We start from the raw sequence: 15559 nt of genomic DNA on the forward strand, positions 1-15559 counted from the left end.
TATGTTTACAGGCTTTAGTTATTCTGTTCAATGAGTTTGAGTAAGAAGATATATGAGACAAGTCATGAATCTAGATCAACATAGCAGATAAGCATAGAGCGATAGACAGATAACACAGATGCTTAATAGAAGATACGATAATCTATTAACTCAGCAGAGGAAGAAACATGTAGTCAGCAAATACTAAGTTTACACAAAATAAAACATTTATCGTCTAATGTTGACAGAAACTTGGTTCGATTTGGGTTTGGTTTACTGACTGGACTTCGTTGTATCTTGTCACTGAGGTTGTGTGCTGGGAGGGACAGCAGAAGTGGAACCAGGATGAATCTTCTTTTGAGTTCCTTCTGCCGGTTGTTTGTTTTTTCCCCCCATTTTTCCAGCATCAACGGGCTGAGGGACAGCAGCATAAAACTTCCCTTGATCTACAGCACGAGTTAGCAAGGTTGAGTACTGTTGGAGTTGAGCCGTACTGTGCTTAAGCCCGTCAAATACTTGGATCCCACCAGCCATGTTTGACGCTGGAATGTCCATATGGGAGCTGATGATGCTGAGTATAAACTGAAGTGACTTGCCCATCCAGCTAATGGAGTCCGTCATTTTGGCGTAGGACTGATGGTACATCTTGAGCAGTGCAGCATAATAGTGATGGCGCTGATTTGATTGATGGGTGATATGCTGATAAGTAGACTTGGTGAGTTGAAAGATTTCAGATGACTTCACCTGGTCGGTTTTCATCTCTTCACGGGATAAGCCGAGCATACGAATAGCTTCAGCCATTTGCTCGATAGTGCATTGAGAAGAAGATGAAACCAAGTCTCTAGTGGTAGTGAGCTCAGCACTGAGTTGAGTGAAGGCTTGGGCTACTTGTACTGACTGAGCCACATCAGAGTTTGCGGCAGATAAGGCGTTCAGCTTTCCTTCAATGGTATCCATGTGGTGGACCATGTGCAGATGAAGGTTAGCCATTTTTGTAGCAAACTCCTACTTTGGCTGCTGAGCAACCATATCGGTGAGCACACACAAAAGCTCCTTAAGACTTTTGAGTTCAGTCAGAAGTTGCGTTATGGTGCTCAGTTGAGTAGGCTCAGTAGAGTGATACTCAGCATCAGAGGCATGAGTTCGTTGTATGTCTGCGATCAGTTCTTGAGCAGCTTGGAGGATTCTTTTTCCAGAGGCAGAAGTAGTAAGGAATTTGAGTGGATCAGCTGATGGAATCTCAGGAACTGAATTCTGGTTGGCAGCGGGTGTTTGGACATTGGGTAGCTCACCAGAAATGGAGGTGCCCTCTTGATTATGTGAAGGTTGAGGAATTGGAGTGGCAGACTCAGTGTTGAGGCCAACAATAGGCGCTGACTGGTTTGCTGACTGTTCAGTAAGAGGATTGGTTTGCACGGAAGCAATATCTACCTGCTCAGTATCATTCTGGAGCTGAGTATTGACTTATGGAGGAGTCATCTCGAGATTGTCCTGAGCAGGAGTTTTCTCAGGTACTTGTTCATTTTCTTGAACAGTAGGTTCTTCGATCACTTACTCAGTTGAGGCATGAGCAGCGATGTCGGTAGACTTCTGACCTTGAGGAGCGTCAGCTTCGGCATGTTCCTGATAGTGAGAAACAGAGGCTTGTTTTTCCTTGACTAGCGAGGACTTGGCAATAGGTTTGGAGAAGAAATTGAACTCCAAGTCAGTCAAATTAACAATAGGATCATGCAGAGGGGAATCATCAAATATATCAAACACTGGTGGTTTGCGTGATTTCTTTTTGAATCTCCTTTCGCTGCCATCTTTAGATTGTTTTGGAGACGGAGTTTGATCAACAGTGATGATGTTTGGAACATCCTCAGCTTGTTCTTCAACAGTCGTGGTATTTGCAGGAGACTCAATTTCCGACTCAGCAACTGGTTCTTTAGCAGTTGAGTTGGTTGGTGCTTTCTTCATTGTCTTCTCAGCAGAGACAGACTTTTCTTGTTGAGTATTAGAGGTGGTTTCAATGTTATCAGTTTCCTAAGCTAGCAGGAAGAAGGAGTCCTTTGGAACAGCAAAACTAAGAGGAATTGCGTTCAATGGTGTATCTCTAGAGACCTTCTTCCTCTTTAGTGGTGGCTCAGTTTCCTCATGCTCATCCTCAGTTTCTTGGACAGCAGCGGGTCGTTTTTGGGAAGGCTTAGAAGGGTCAGCTTTCTTCTTAGCAGGCTCAGCTTGAGTGGGTTTGGCTAGTACCACTTTAATTCTTTTGGCAGTTTGGAGTGCCGGCATAGTCTTTGGTGCAGCTGATGTGTCTACCTTTCTCTTCTTCCCTTTACTGGGGAAGCTCAACCTCCTCTTCATCTTCTATCATTGTTTCCTTTCCTTTCTTTGATTTTGATTTGAAAGGAAGACTGTGTGTTAGTCCAGCTAGAATCTCAACGGTGATTTCTGTCTCTACTACGCTCTCTTCACATTTGAAGTTGTTCTTATGATCCTTGAGGATTTCGGTGATGAGTGATCCCATTCGAAGAGCTCCAGTGCTTCGTTGAAATGCTCCGATCAGAAATACAGGCATGTTTAGAGGTTTGTAGTTCAGCATATGCCAGAGGAAGCACTGCTCGAAGTTGGATGCGGAAGATGTGGCGTTGACCTTTGGGAACAGGTAGTTGGTCAGGAGGTAGTGAGCATGTCTTTGATGCTGACTAAGTGAGGTGCACGATACTTCACCGACGTGACCTTCTGGCTTACAGAACTCAGCTTTGTACTTAACTCATTTATAGTCATTGGTTTTCCTTAATTCAGCTCCTTCCGCCTTTAGGTCTAAGAGAACGGACAGGTATGAGGGGTCGATGATGATTTGTTTTTTGTTTACATATGTGACCATGAAATCAACATTGTCTTTAGCGACCAATAGGTTTGTGTAGAACTCAGTTACTAGCCTTGGGTAAGTCAGGCTGATGAGAGAGAAGAGTTTGGTCCATCCGTTCTTGGATATCCAGTCGCTGTAGGGTTTCTCAGCTTCTACGAAGCTCTTGGAGAACCATCGTGAAGGGATGACTTCGAGGTTCTCAACATCAGAGAATACAAATAGAAAGGTCCTCTCCTGAGGCTTCTTTCCCTTGTCCTTCTTCTTTTTCTTAGACGGAGTTGAGTGTTCCGTGTTGGGGTCAATTCCGAGGATGCTGACTTCACCCATAGGTTTTTCGTGCTGACCGTGACCGGTTTGATTTTCATCATCAGAAGTTTCTTCATACTCCTGCTCAGTTGGAGAGCCAGGATTGATATCTGATAGATTGTCTTCGTATTGGTCATCGGAGAGATTCTGGGAATCAGACATGGTGTTCTTGAAGACTTCTTTGGAAATGCTTAGAGATTTGGGATTTGAGATAGAGAGAGAGAGAGAGAGAGAGAGAGAGTGCGAAAATCAAGCGTAGAAAGTAAATAGTGAGAAATCTTTCACTATTTATAGCTGGTAAGCGTTGATTTGATAGGTCGGGGAGAACGATGGGAATTTGAACCATCGATAGTCAGTTATTACTGACATTAATTTTGAGAAACGGCGCGTGGTTTTACTAATGATGACGCTTACGTCATCCTAGAGGCTACTTAAATACGCGTGCAAACCCTAATTGTGCGAGTTGCTTTACTCAGCAACATAGTTACTCAGCAGTTCAAGTGCTGAGTGTATAGGTCAGTTTTATAAGTTTGCATAGTAAAAGCACTCAGCATGCATAGCCACTCAGCATTTAATCAAATCACTCAGCATGAGTTATACTTAGAATTTATTGAAGAGGATTGAACATACCGATAGCTTCTCGAAGTATGTTGAATTGCTCACGAGCCAGTGGCTTGGTGAAGATATTAGCAAGCTGCTCATCCATTGGGACATAGGTCAGCTTGATCTCCCCTTTGAGTACATGGTCTCTAATGAAGTGATGCCTTATGCTGACATGCTTTATCCTGCTGTCCTGGATTGGGTTCTTTGATAGGTCAATGGCACTTTTGTTGTCACATTTGACTTCAATCATTTTGGTCTGAACACCATAATCTTCTAGCTGTTGCTTGATCCAAAGGACTTGAGCAACACAGCTTCCAGCATCGATGTACTCAGCTTCAGTGGTTTACAGGGCTACTGATGACTGCTTCTTACTGAACCAAGACACAAGACAGCTTCCAAAGAAATGACATCCTCTTGAAGTGCTTTTTCGCTCCAGCTTATCTCGTCCATAGTCAGCGTCAGTGTATCTGAGAAGTGTAAAGTCATGAGTGTTGGGATACCATAAGCCTGCATTCACTGAGCCTTGCAAATATCTAAGGATTCTTTTTACAGCTATATAGTGAGACTCCTTGGGGTTAGATTAATATCTAGCGCAATAAAATACTGAGAACTGAATGTCCGGTCTACTCGCTGTTAAGTAAAGTAAAGAGCCAATCATACCTCGATATAATTTGCTATCTACTGACTTACCACTTTCATCACCACAGAGGACAGTGTCAGTGCCCATTGGGGTAGATATTGGCTTACAATTTTCTAATTCATATTTCTTCAATACCTCCTTAGCATACTTCGATTGACTGATGAAGATGTCATTTTTTCCTTGTTTGATTTGAAGTCCAAGGAAGAAGTTGAGTTCTCCCATCATTGACATTTCAAACTCAGTCTGCATCTGCTTACTAAACTCCTTGCATATAGATTCATTAGTAGCACCAAAAATGATGTCATCAACATATATTTGAGCCAGTAGGGTGTCTTTACCCTTTCTCTTAATGAATAAGGTTGTATCAGATTTGCCTCTGACATAATTTCTAGTAAGCAGGAAACTGGTCAGCCTCTCATACCAAGCACGTGGTGCTTGTTTCAGACCGTACAGAGCCTTTTTGAGTTTATAAACATGGTTTGGGAATTTTGGATCCTCAAACCCTAGAGGCTGATTAACATAAACTTCCTCATTATAACTCCATTAGAAATGCACTCTTGACATCCATTTGAAACAATTTAAAATTCATAAAACTCGCATATGCACACAATATTCTAATTGCTTCAAGCCTTGCCACTGGGGCGAAGGTCTCACCGTAGTCAATACCTTCCTGCTGACTGTAGCTCTGAGCTACAAGTCTTGCTTTGTTTCTGACCATATTCCCTTGTTCATCTAGCTTGTTGCGGAAGACCCATCTTGTTCCTATGGTCTTCTGACTTCTTGGATTTGGCACCAAGTACCAAACTTCATTTCTTTTGAACTGATCAAGCTCTTCTTGCATTGCACCCATCCAGTACTCGTCGTTCTCAGCTTCTGAGAAATTCTTTGGTTCCAGAACTGAGACGAATGCTACATTGCTGAGGTATCTCCTGAGTTGATTTCTTGTCATCAGGGTGTTCTCAGCAGCATCGAGAATGGCGCTTTCAGAGTGTCCTCTTGGGATTCTGATTTCTTTCGGTAGTGTGATGTCTTGAGATGGTTGTGTTTCAACAATCTCTGCAGGTATGGATTGGTCAGTGAAAATAATTTGAGTGTCTTTCTTACCTTTGGTCAGCCCTTGAAGTGGTAACTCAAAGGCTCCACTTTGGTCAGCTCCTGTTGAGTATGGATCATCCTCAGTTGTTTGACTGACTTTCCCTGCAGGGTTAGTTTCATCGAACTCAATGTGTACTGACTCTTCTAAGACCTGAGTTCGTTTATTGAAAACTCTATATGCTTTGTTGTTTGTTGAGTAACCTAAAAAGATAGCTTCATCAGCTTTTGAATCAAACTTAGCAAGGTTGTCCTTAGTATTTAAGATAAAACATTTACAACCAAAGGCACGAAAGTATCCAATGTTGGGTTTTCGTCCTTTCCAAAGTTCGTAGGGAGTTTTCTTCAATATGGGTCTGACTAGAGCCCTATTGAGTATATAACAGGCTGTGTTGACAGCTTCACCCCAAAAGTACTTTGGAAGCCTATTCTCACTTAGCATTGTCCGGGCTATTTCAACCAAGGTTCTGTTCTTCCTTTCAACTACCTCATTCTATTGAGGAGTTCTAGGAGCAGAAAAGTTGTGGTCAATGCCGCTGGCTTCATAGAACTCAACAAACTGTTGGTTTTTGAATTCTCCACCATTATCACTTCGGATGTGAGCTAGTTTTAGGTCTTTATCATTTTCTCAAAGGTTTCATCCTTCCTACTTAGCAGGATAATCCAAGTGTACCGCGAGAAGTCATCTACAATGACCAAGGAAAATCTTCTACCACCCAAGCTCAGCGGCTGGACTGGTCCGAAGAGATCCAAGTGTAGCAACTCAAGTGGACGCTTAGTTGAGACGATGTTTTTACTGTGAAAAGATTTTTTTGTTTGTTTTCCTTGCTGACAAGCGTTGCACAATTGATCCTTTTCGAACTTTAGTTCGGGCAGTCCCTCAACTAATTGCTTTCTTGCTAATTTGGCCAGGAGGTCCATGCTTACATGACCAAGTCTCCTGTGCCATAGCCAGGAATTTTCTTCCTTTGACACTAAGCATATATTTTTTGAAAATTTCTTTTCTAAACTTAGCATAAAGACATTGTCAACGCGAGGGGCGGTTAAAATCAATTCATTCGTTTTCCCCTCGAGTATTTTACGTCCAGTGGCATCGAATATAACCTTCCTACCGCTATCATAGAGCTGAGCTACGCTCAGTAGGTTATATTCAAGTCCTCTGACTAGGGAGACTGACTCAATAGTAGGATAACCACTAACGGTTCCTGACTCTACTATCTTACCCTTTTTGTTGTCTCCAAAACTTACGCTTCCTCCTCGTTTAAGTTCAAGTGTGATGAACTGAGTTTCATCACCCGTCATATGCCTCGAGCATGCGCTGTCAGTATACCACAACTTTGACTTCTCCGCACACCTCAGGCCGACCTGCAATATAACTAGTTGTCTTTAGGTACCCAAGTCCTTTTGGGTCCTCGTTTGTTAGGCACAGCAGGTGATACATCATATTTCATTTTATGACGGCACACATTGGTGGTGTGGCCAGTCTTGCCGCAGAAGTCACAGTGGACCTTTCTTTGTGGACGCCTTATTGGCGGGTCAGCACCATTGTGCTGAGCATGCCAACACACCTTGGTAGTGTGGCCTTTCTTCCCACAAAAGTCACATTGGACATTTCGTTGGGGAGTCCATTTCCACTGACTAGTACCTGAGTACTCAGCGTAGTGATGGACATTTTTCTTATTCGGAAACTTTAGCTGGTTCTGAATAGATGTGATGTCTTTCCTCAGCTTCTTAGAGTCTGATTTGACCTCAGTGACATAACTATGCATGATTTTGAGATTTTCATCTTGCCTAGTATTGTCCTGGAGAAGATGACGAAGGTCACTGAGTTTGACCTCCTCAATTTCATCACATCGCCTGCTGAGTGCACGCACTTTCTTGTTACACTTTTTGACAAGTGTGTAAAGATCACTCAGGGCGTTAATCATTTCATTTCTGAGCAGAGGTAGAGTTGTTACCTTAGTTGGTTGTTCCTTATTGTCAGATGCACATGATAAGTCAGCTTGCTCAGAAAGACAGGGGTCAGCAGACTCATCTGCCATGAAGCAGATGTTTGCTGACTCAGTGGCTTCAGCTCCTGATGAGGATGATTCATCGCTATCGCTCCATGTGGCCACCATTGCTTTTCTCCCACTTTTATTGTCCTTCTTCAGGGTAGGACAGCTTGACTTGATATGGCCAGTTTGATGACATTCAAAGCATGTGATAGGCTTTGAGCTTTCCTTCTTGTACTTGTTGTCGCTTGACTCAGCTTTGTATTTGTCATATTTCTTGAATGGCTTTCTGCTGTATTTGTCATTCTTGCGGAACAGCTTCTTCATCTTTCTTGTAAACATGGCCATTTCTTCATCATCAGATGAGTCACCATCAGTGGAGTCAGCTTTCATGACAAGAGATTTTTGCTTCTTGTCCTCGGCTTTTTCTTTCACCTCAAAGTTTTTCATTGATATCTCGTGGGTCAGGAGAGATCCAATGAGCTCATCATACTTGTAGGTGGTTAGGTCTTGGGCTTCCTCAACGGTTGTCTTCTTCGCTTGCCAGCTTTGGGGAAGACTCCTCAGTATTTTCTTCACTTGTTCTTCCTCAGTGAAGATCTTGCCAAGCCTCTTGATTTCGTTGATATTATTGGTGAATCTTGAGTTCATGTCAGAAATTCCTTCACCATCATTCATCTTGAACAACTCGTACAGCCTCATGTGTTGGTTCACCTTGGATTCCTTGACCTTACTGGTTCCTTCATAGGTGACCTCCAGCTTCTTCCATATCTCCTGTGCTGACTCTCAACCTGAGATTTTATTGTACTCTGCAGCATCTAACGCACAGTGAAGCATGTTTATAGCATCAGCATGATTTTGCAGTTTCTTGAGGTCATCCTCTGACCACTTAGCCTCAGCTTTCTGCGTCTTCTGAGCTTTACCCGAAGTAGAAATACTTTGTCTCCAAGTTTATTCAGGCCAGCTGCTGACCTGACTATCTTGTCGCTTAACTCAGCAGCTTCGTCTTGAAGCTTTTGTTCGAAGGCTTCTCGATCCTTCTCATTGTTGGGCTTGTGTTTTACTCAGTACGACTTGTGTTTTGATCTGCTTGGGCCGTGAGGCATTGACACGTTGACTTGGGCTTGACTTTCTCTTATGGGCCTTTGGGCCTTATCACTTGGTGTCTTATAGATTTAAATAACTCAACATTGAACAAACATATTAGCACAAATAAATCAAAGCATTTAACTTTAATGTGTTGGAATATTTTTATCATGGAGATTTAATTCTTGTTAAATAATTTTGTCAAATCAAAATCATGTGGAAAGGTGTTTCAACAAAAGTTGCACGTTATGCTGACAAAATAGACCAGTCAATGTTGTGGAACTAGACTGAGTACCAATAGTAGGGAGGTGAATGTGTGATGGAGTTGGTACAACTTTGTGGACTGTAGATTGTGTCGTGATAAGTGTCACATGGGCGATTGAAGTATTCAGTTCTGGTTTGTAGATGAATTAGTTGTAGCTGATGCTGTGAGGTCTGGAGAATCGATAAGTGTGGCAAGCATGTTATCCGACCCATAGATTGGCATGAGTGTGGATGGCATAACAGGTGATGAAGTCCTTAGCGGAACCAGATGAGTAGTTCACAGGTGTAGTTGGATGTGAAGAAGAAGAATAAGAAGTAGAAGAAGAGGGTGTAGGACTGGGAGTAGAGAGATTACCTAGATACGGACTGAGTAAAGATGGAAGTTGACATGATGTGCTTTCCACCGGGATGCTAGTAGATGATGTTGATGAAACAGCTAACAAGGCAGGAAAGACATCTTTACTATACTGAACAAATTTGCAAATGTATACTCTACCAGTAGCAAAATGAAGACATATATCCCCAGAGTGATTTGGAGAGGGACCCATATAGACATACAACTTAGATCTAAAATCAAAATTGTGTTGGTTATATGGGTGAAGTAGAGGATAAATTACACTTCCAAAGATACGCAATGATGAATAATCAGGTTGTTTGTTATAAAACATGAGATATGGTGATTTGTTTTTTAGAACTTTAGTAGGTAGACTATTGGTTAATCGTATATTGTGAAGCATGGTATAGTTCCAAAAATTTAATGGTAGAGATACATTGTCTAATAGGGTAAGACAAGTGTCAACTACATGCCTGGTTTTTCTTTCAGTAATGCCATTTTGAGCATGTGTGTAAGGATACGCAATTTTGTGCACAATGTCATGGCTTCTAAGGAAAGGTTGTAAGTTTTGAAATCCTCCACCCCCCAAAGATCAGAATAGAAGTTTTTAACTCTTGCACTATACTGATTAGAAATCATGGCATAAAAATCACAAAAGGTAGGAAAAAACCTCACTCTTATTTTTTAAACAGAATACCCATCCAAATCTAGTGAATTCGTCAATGATAATTAAAAAATACGGTAGCCAAGATAAGATAACACTAGAGCTGGCCCCCAAACATCAAGGTGTAAATTTTCAAAAATAAATGTACTAAGAACGATTAATGGAAGGTAAAGAAGTTCTAGCTAGCTTGCCTAAAGGACAAAAAGAACATCTACTAACTGGACTTGAAGAGGATAAATTGTTTTCTTTGAGAACTGTGCTGACTGTCTGATTCTAATAATGTCCAAACCATGCATGCCACCTTTCAAAACACCTTTTCTCCTATAAGCACCTCCTTTAGGGTGGGTGGAAGTACATATAACACATCTTTACTCGGGTCGTGTAACAGGATTTCCCCAATAGTTTGGTCATTTACAAGAAAATGGATCATTGATTTGAAGATTATTTATGCGAGTATGTCCAAAGTGAAAAAAATTCAAACCTTGACCATTGCCGAATTGCACAGTGTCATAACCCTGATAAGGATGCATCTGTTGGAGCTGAGCTGGATCACCTGTCATATGATTGGTGGCACCAGTGTCAGGATACTAGGGCTGAGGAGGGCCATAAAATGGATTCTGAGGTTGCTGCCATGCCATATGTGCTTGAGAACCTAGGTTATAGTTCTGAGTAGAAAAATTCTTCAGATGTTTGCACTTGTAAGCCTAGTGAGTAGGATCTCCACAATTAAAGCACGTATCACCCCTCCTCTTCTTCTAATTCTATTTCTTTGGTTGAGGTGATGCAATAATTGAAACATCGGCTTCCCGAGGTGCAGATATACCAATAGAAGATATCAACTCATATTTTTTTGTAGTTTGAAGCATGCACTCAATAGTTTTTAAGCTATTCAGGAGTTCATAGAAATCAATATGTGTGACCTTCTGAGTGATGGAATTCTGAATAGTGAAGTAGTATTCTTCACCCAAATTTTTGAAGAGGAGAGCATGTAACAAATGCATAGGATATGGATTACCCGAAGCATCCAGATCATCTAAAATACCTTTTAGTTTTTACATATAAGTAGTTACAAACAACCCATCCTGTTCTAATTCATATAGTCCAAAAATTAACGGAAACTGTTGAGTTCCTGATATAATGTCATAGGTGCGCTCAAGAGCCACCTAAATATCATGTGAAAAGGTAAAATAAGTAATAAAAGGAAAAATCTCTTTAGTGATGGAATTTAAAAGCAATGTCTAAACCGCATTTCCCAAATCATCCCATGTAGTAAAATATGGATTTAAGATTAAATCCGCAGAAGATGTCATATAGCTAATGCGGGAAATAAATTGAGGTGGAGGAGGGACTGTGTAGTAATATGAGTAAAAAGATGATAAGATATTAGGGTAGATTCAATAGACATCCTCTATGCTTTACAATTATGTGGGGTTAATTTGATATTAATGGTAATATTAGCTGGAGGAACCCTAGGTAAATTAAAGAGAGGTGCAACAGGACTCGTATAGACAGAATGAATTGTATTGGAGTAATTAAATGGATAAACTGGAAGAGGTACAAGGTTAGATTGAAATTGCATGGGAGGGATTGGTAAAGGATTTCTAACCGTGTTTGAGAAAAAAGATGGCAATGGACCAAAATTAGGCCTATCCTTATTAGGATACACAAACGAATATGAGTCAACGACTGATTGAGGGGTTGCTATTGATGTGTACCGATCTACCGTGTGGAGTTGGTTATTAACGGAGAGGAAAACAAAATTAGTGGAATGGCGGACGGTGGCCTACTCGATGACCCGATATGCTACCAGCGCTACAAGCGTTGATAGAGGCATGGGCGACTCCGACGGGTTAGCGGACGCTGGAGCCGAGTGGAGCGACTTGTCGGTAGAAGGTTGTTGTGTCATTAGAGGCGCATGGTTCAACAGAGCGTAGGGAGCGGTTGTTGCTGATTCCACCATCTGTCATTGTGATGCGGCCTCACTAGCCCTGCAATGGGCGTTTAGGACTGACGCCGGGAGCGAAAGAGCAACTACAGTCAATGTCGATGGTGCAGTCGGTTCATTGAGATTTGCTACTGCAGTTTGATTTGGATTGAAGGGAGAATCAAATCGCCAACCGGAACTCGGTTGAAGGGAAGAACCTGAGTTTGTGATGTAAGTATATACAAGTTGAAGTAGGAGCGGTGGATGCCGGATGATAAGAGGTAGACATTGGTAAATCGGTTGATTTAGATGATACAGAAGTAAAGACTATTGATACTATGTTGAATGTATAATAGATATACGGTGAGAATATATGTATAATGGAGATAGAGAGAGAAGTATAGAAATATAATGAATTCCCTTAATTAGGGTTATGCATAAAGACTTCTATTTATAGTGGTAAATACATGAGTTAGTGTAGTATTAGGATACACAATAAGTGTTATGAACAATTATAAACACTACTGTTAGACAAGGTGCCGAACGGCCTCGCCCGGGCGGACCGGGGGGTGGACACCTCATGGCGACGTAAGCGGTGATTGGCGCCGAAAGCAACCAATCGTGGAATCAAGCTGCTCGGCAGGACCGGAGCTCAGAGTATGGAAGAGTCGCCACCCATGAATGGGAAAATGAACACCGATCCCTTGCGGGAGACCGGTGAGGGTTCGGGAAACTTAGGTACGAGCCGAGAAGGCTAGCTCCTTTCCGGAGAAAGGCTACTAGGCACCCCGACATCGCCCGGTCATGAACCACCGGCCTCCTACTCAGCGTGTTAGGCGATAACGGACTAATCGCATATTTCTTTAAGTTTAAAATTCATTTGAAACCTTTTCTTTCTCGCTTTGAAAACCATTTTGAGCATGTCAGTGAAAGCCATTTTAGTAAAGAATCACCCATTTTCATAATTTAAAATATATAGGAGAGAGAGGGGGATAGAAGAAAGAATTGATTTATTTACAATGTGATTTATGCCTTGAACTATACACTAACTCTAAGCTAATCTCATTCCCAAAACGAGTTTATTTACATGGTTCGTACCTTAATCGCCGTTGGAACGATTTAGGAGCGTTTCAAACCCCGTTAATTTACATGATGTTCACTCGAATCGCCGTTGGAACGACTCGAGCGTTTGAAAACGTTGAACAAAAAAGTTTTAACCAAAAAAAAACGTGATTACTCATACAAGTCCATTTATTTTTGTACAAAACCGTTTAATTGGGAAAACGATTCAAAACTCTATTATTTATAAGGAAAACGATTTTAATTACAAGGTTCGCTTAATCCGTCGTTGGAACAAATTAAGGTTTTAAAACGTGATATTTTGGAAACGGTTTAAAATGACAAAAAAAACCTTATTTACACTTTAGGAATATCTAGAAAAGCTTTAATTTAAATAAACAACTTGAACTCTCTTTTTGTATTTTATTTTCCCTTTTTCACTCAATTAACCTTTGTTTGAATATAACTACAACAATTAATGAATTAAACCCAAATTCACCCAACCCAAATACTTTTAAAACATATATATATAGGAAATTCAAAATCGTGACACTTTTAGAAACCGTTTGAAATAGAAAATGAAATTAAAACACTTTATTTATCTTTTTGAAAACATTAAAAACCTTGAGTTAAGAAATCAAATTAAACCATCTCTTTTACAATCTAACCCCCTCCTTGAAGTTTATTAACTAAAAACATGGTTACTTCTTCCAATATACAACACCCCAAAAGGACCCCTCCTAATATAGTTAGGTATATATACATATATTCAAATAATTAGAAAACATATACTTTTATAAGAAAATAACTATTATACTATACATAATAAGTGGATTATTATTAAAAAATAGTTAGAAAGACAAAAGGTATAAAGACTATATTTAATGTCCCAATATACTCCTATATACATATATGACCTCTAATTTAACACAAATATATCTATAAACACAAATAATATATTAATGACCCAAAAACTCCCCAAAATAGCCCATAAAGTCACCAAATATCAAAACAGTCCCTACTCTTACCGAAACTCAAAAAAGAATCCCAAAACAAATAGCCAAAAATAATACTCTATATAATACCCCAAAATAATTACCTAGGTTATCTAAATAAACCAAAATGATACCATATTATATACCATCAAACAATTAGCCCAAAATAGTACCCTATAAATACATGTATATATATATATATAAATTAAAATTATTTAAAGCACATAAATATAAATATGCCTATAAATTAAATACTATATATAATGAATAATTTACTAGTGACGTATATGGACACAATCCCTAAATTAGAATAAAATACCCCATAATATAATATCCCAACATACCCGTATATAGATATCCACATCCCCTAATACACCTACCTATATAATAAATTAATTTTAAAACTATTAAAATAACTAAATAAATATATATATATATCTATACCCATGGCCCCAAATGTGAAACCAAAAGCAAAAGTTCAAAAATGGTATTTTAAAAAAGTTCCAGCAGATTTTGTGACGGAAAATCCGTCGCTGATCTGATTTTAGTGACAGAAAAATGGAAAATCTCAGAAACAGTCCCTTTGAAATTTCAGATTTATCAAAACTTATTAGATCTACTCTATTTTATCATTTTAGCCCCCAAACTACCCCAAACCGGGTCATGGTTTGTAACGGAGGATTTTAAAACAACATTTTATTGAAAATAATGGTTCAAAACACTTGTAAACACACGGATCTACGACGTTTGGATCCCGAACTACCCTTAAATCGGGTCACGGTTCGTATTGGGATCCAAACGAAGTTTTTATTTCAAAACCAAAACCAAATACTTGTTCAAATGCAAAACAAAAAATTAACTTAACAAATCTAAACCATAAAAGTGTAAAAAAACAAATAAATAAATAGATCTAAACAATAAAATTGCAATAAAGATTAAACGGGTCTAGTTCCTCAGATTATTACCTCTCAATCGGTAATGGGGATGCCAAATCAATTCGATTGATATTGTTTTGAGTCGGATTTCTTTGTATTTTTGCTTTGTTCGGGTCTCGTGAAATTTTCCCAGAGGTTCGGGTCTTATTTTCCTCCTCCTCTTGTGCATTGAGCTCCATCCTATTTATAGGCATGGAGCTCCCAAATTTTCTTTATCCTTGGCTCCAAGTAAACTTGGAGCCAAAGATTAGCTAAATTAGCCAAGGAAACTCTCTCCTCATTTCCTCTTTATTTACTTTTATATATATATATTTTTTTTAATAAAATAATAAAACAACAAAAAAAATTAAAATAAAAAAAATAAACTAAAAAAACAAATAATAAAAAAAAAGTAAAGCACTTGGCTTTTGGCCAAGTGCAATTGGGCTGGGCCTAGGCGCCCGGCCCCTATCACGGGCCGTCTAACGGCCCGTGACGAACATAGCGGCCCCCGACGGGACCGCGTTTGTATATAAAAATATTTTAAAAAAAACCCCTAAAATTAACCAAAATCCAAAAAAATGATTTTTATTAAAAAAGATTTTTTGTCAAAACTAATTTTATAAAATTAGCTTTTATAAAATCGATATTTTTACAAAACTATTTTTATTGTTCGAATTCTAAAACAAAACCCCTATCGACCCGAGATTTTATTAATAATGAAATACTCCGAATTTGACAAAATGATTTAATATTTCATTCGCGGAACCGATTCGCCCGTCATCTCGATTCGATTTCCGAATTCGATCAAACCGGTCTGCACGGTTCCTTTGAACAACTTTTTTTAT

This window comes from Euphorbia lathyris, chromosome 5, assembly GCF_963576675.1.
Source record: "Euphorbia lathyris chromosome 5, ddEupLath1.1, whole genome shotgun sequence".
NCBI lineage: Eukaryota > Viridiplantae > Streptophyta > Magnoliopsida > Malpighiales > Euphorbiaceae > Euphorbia > Euphorbia lathyris.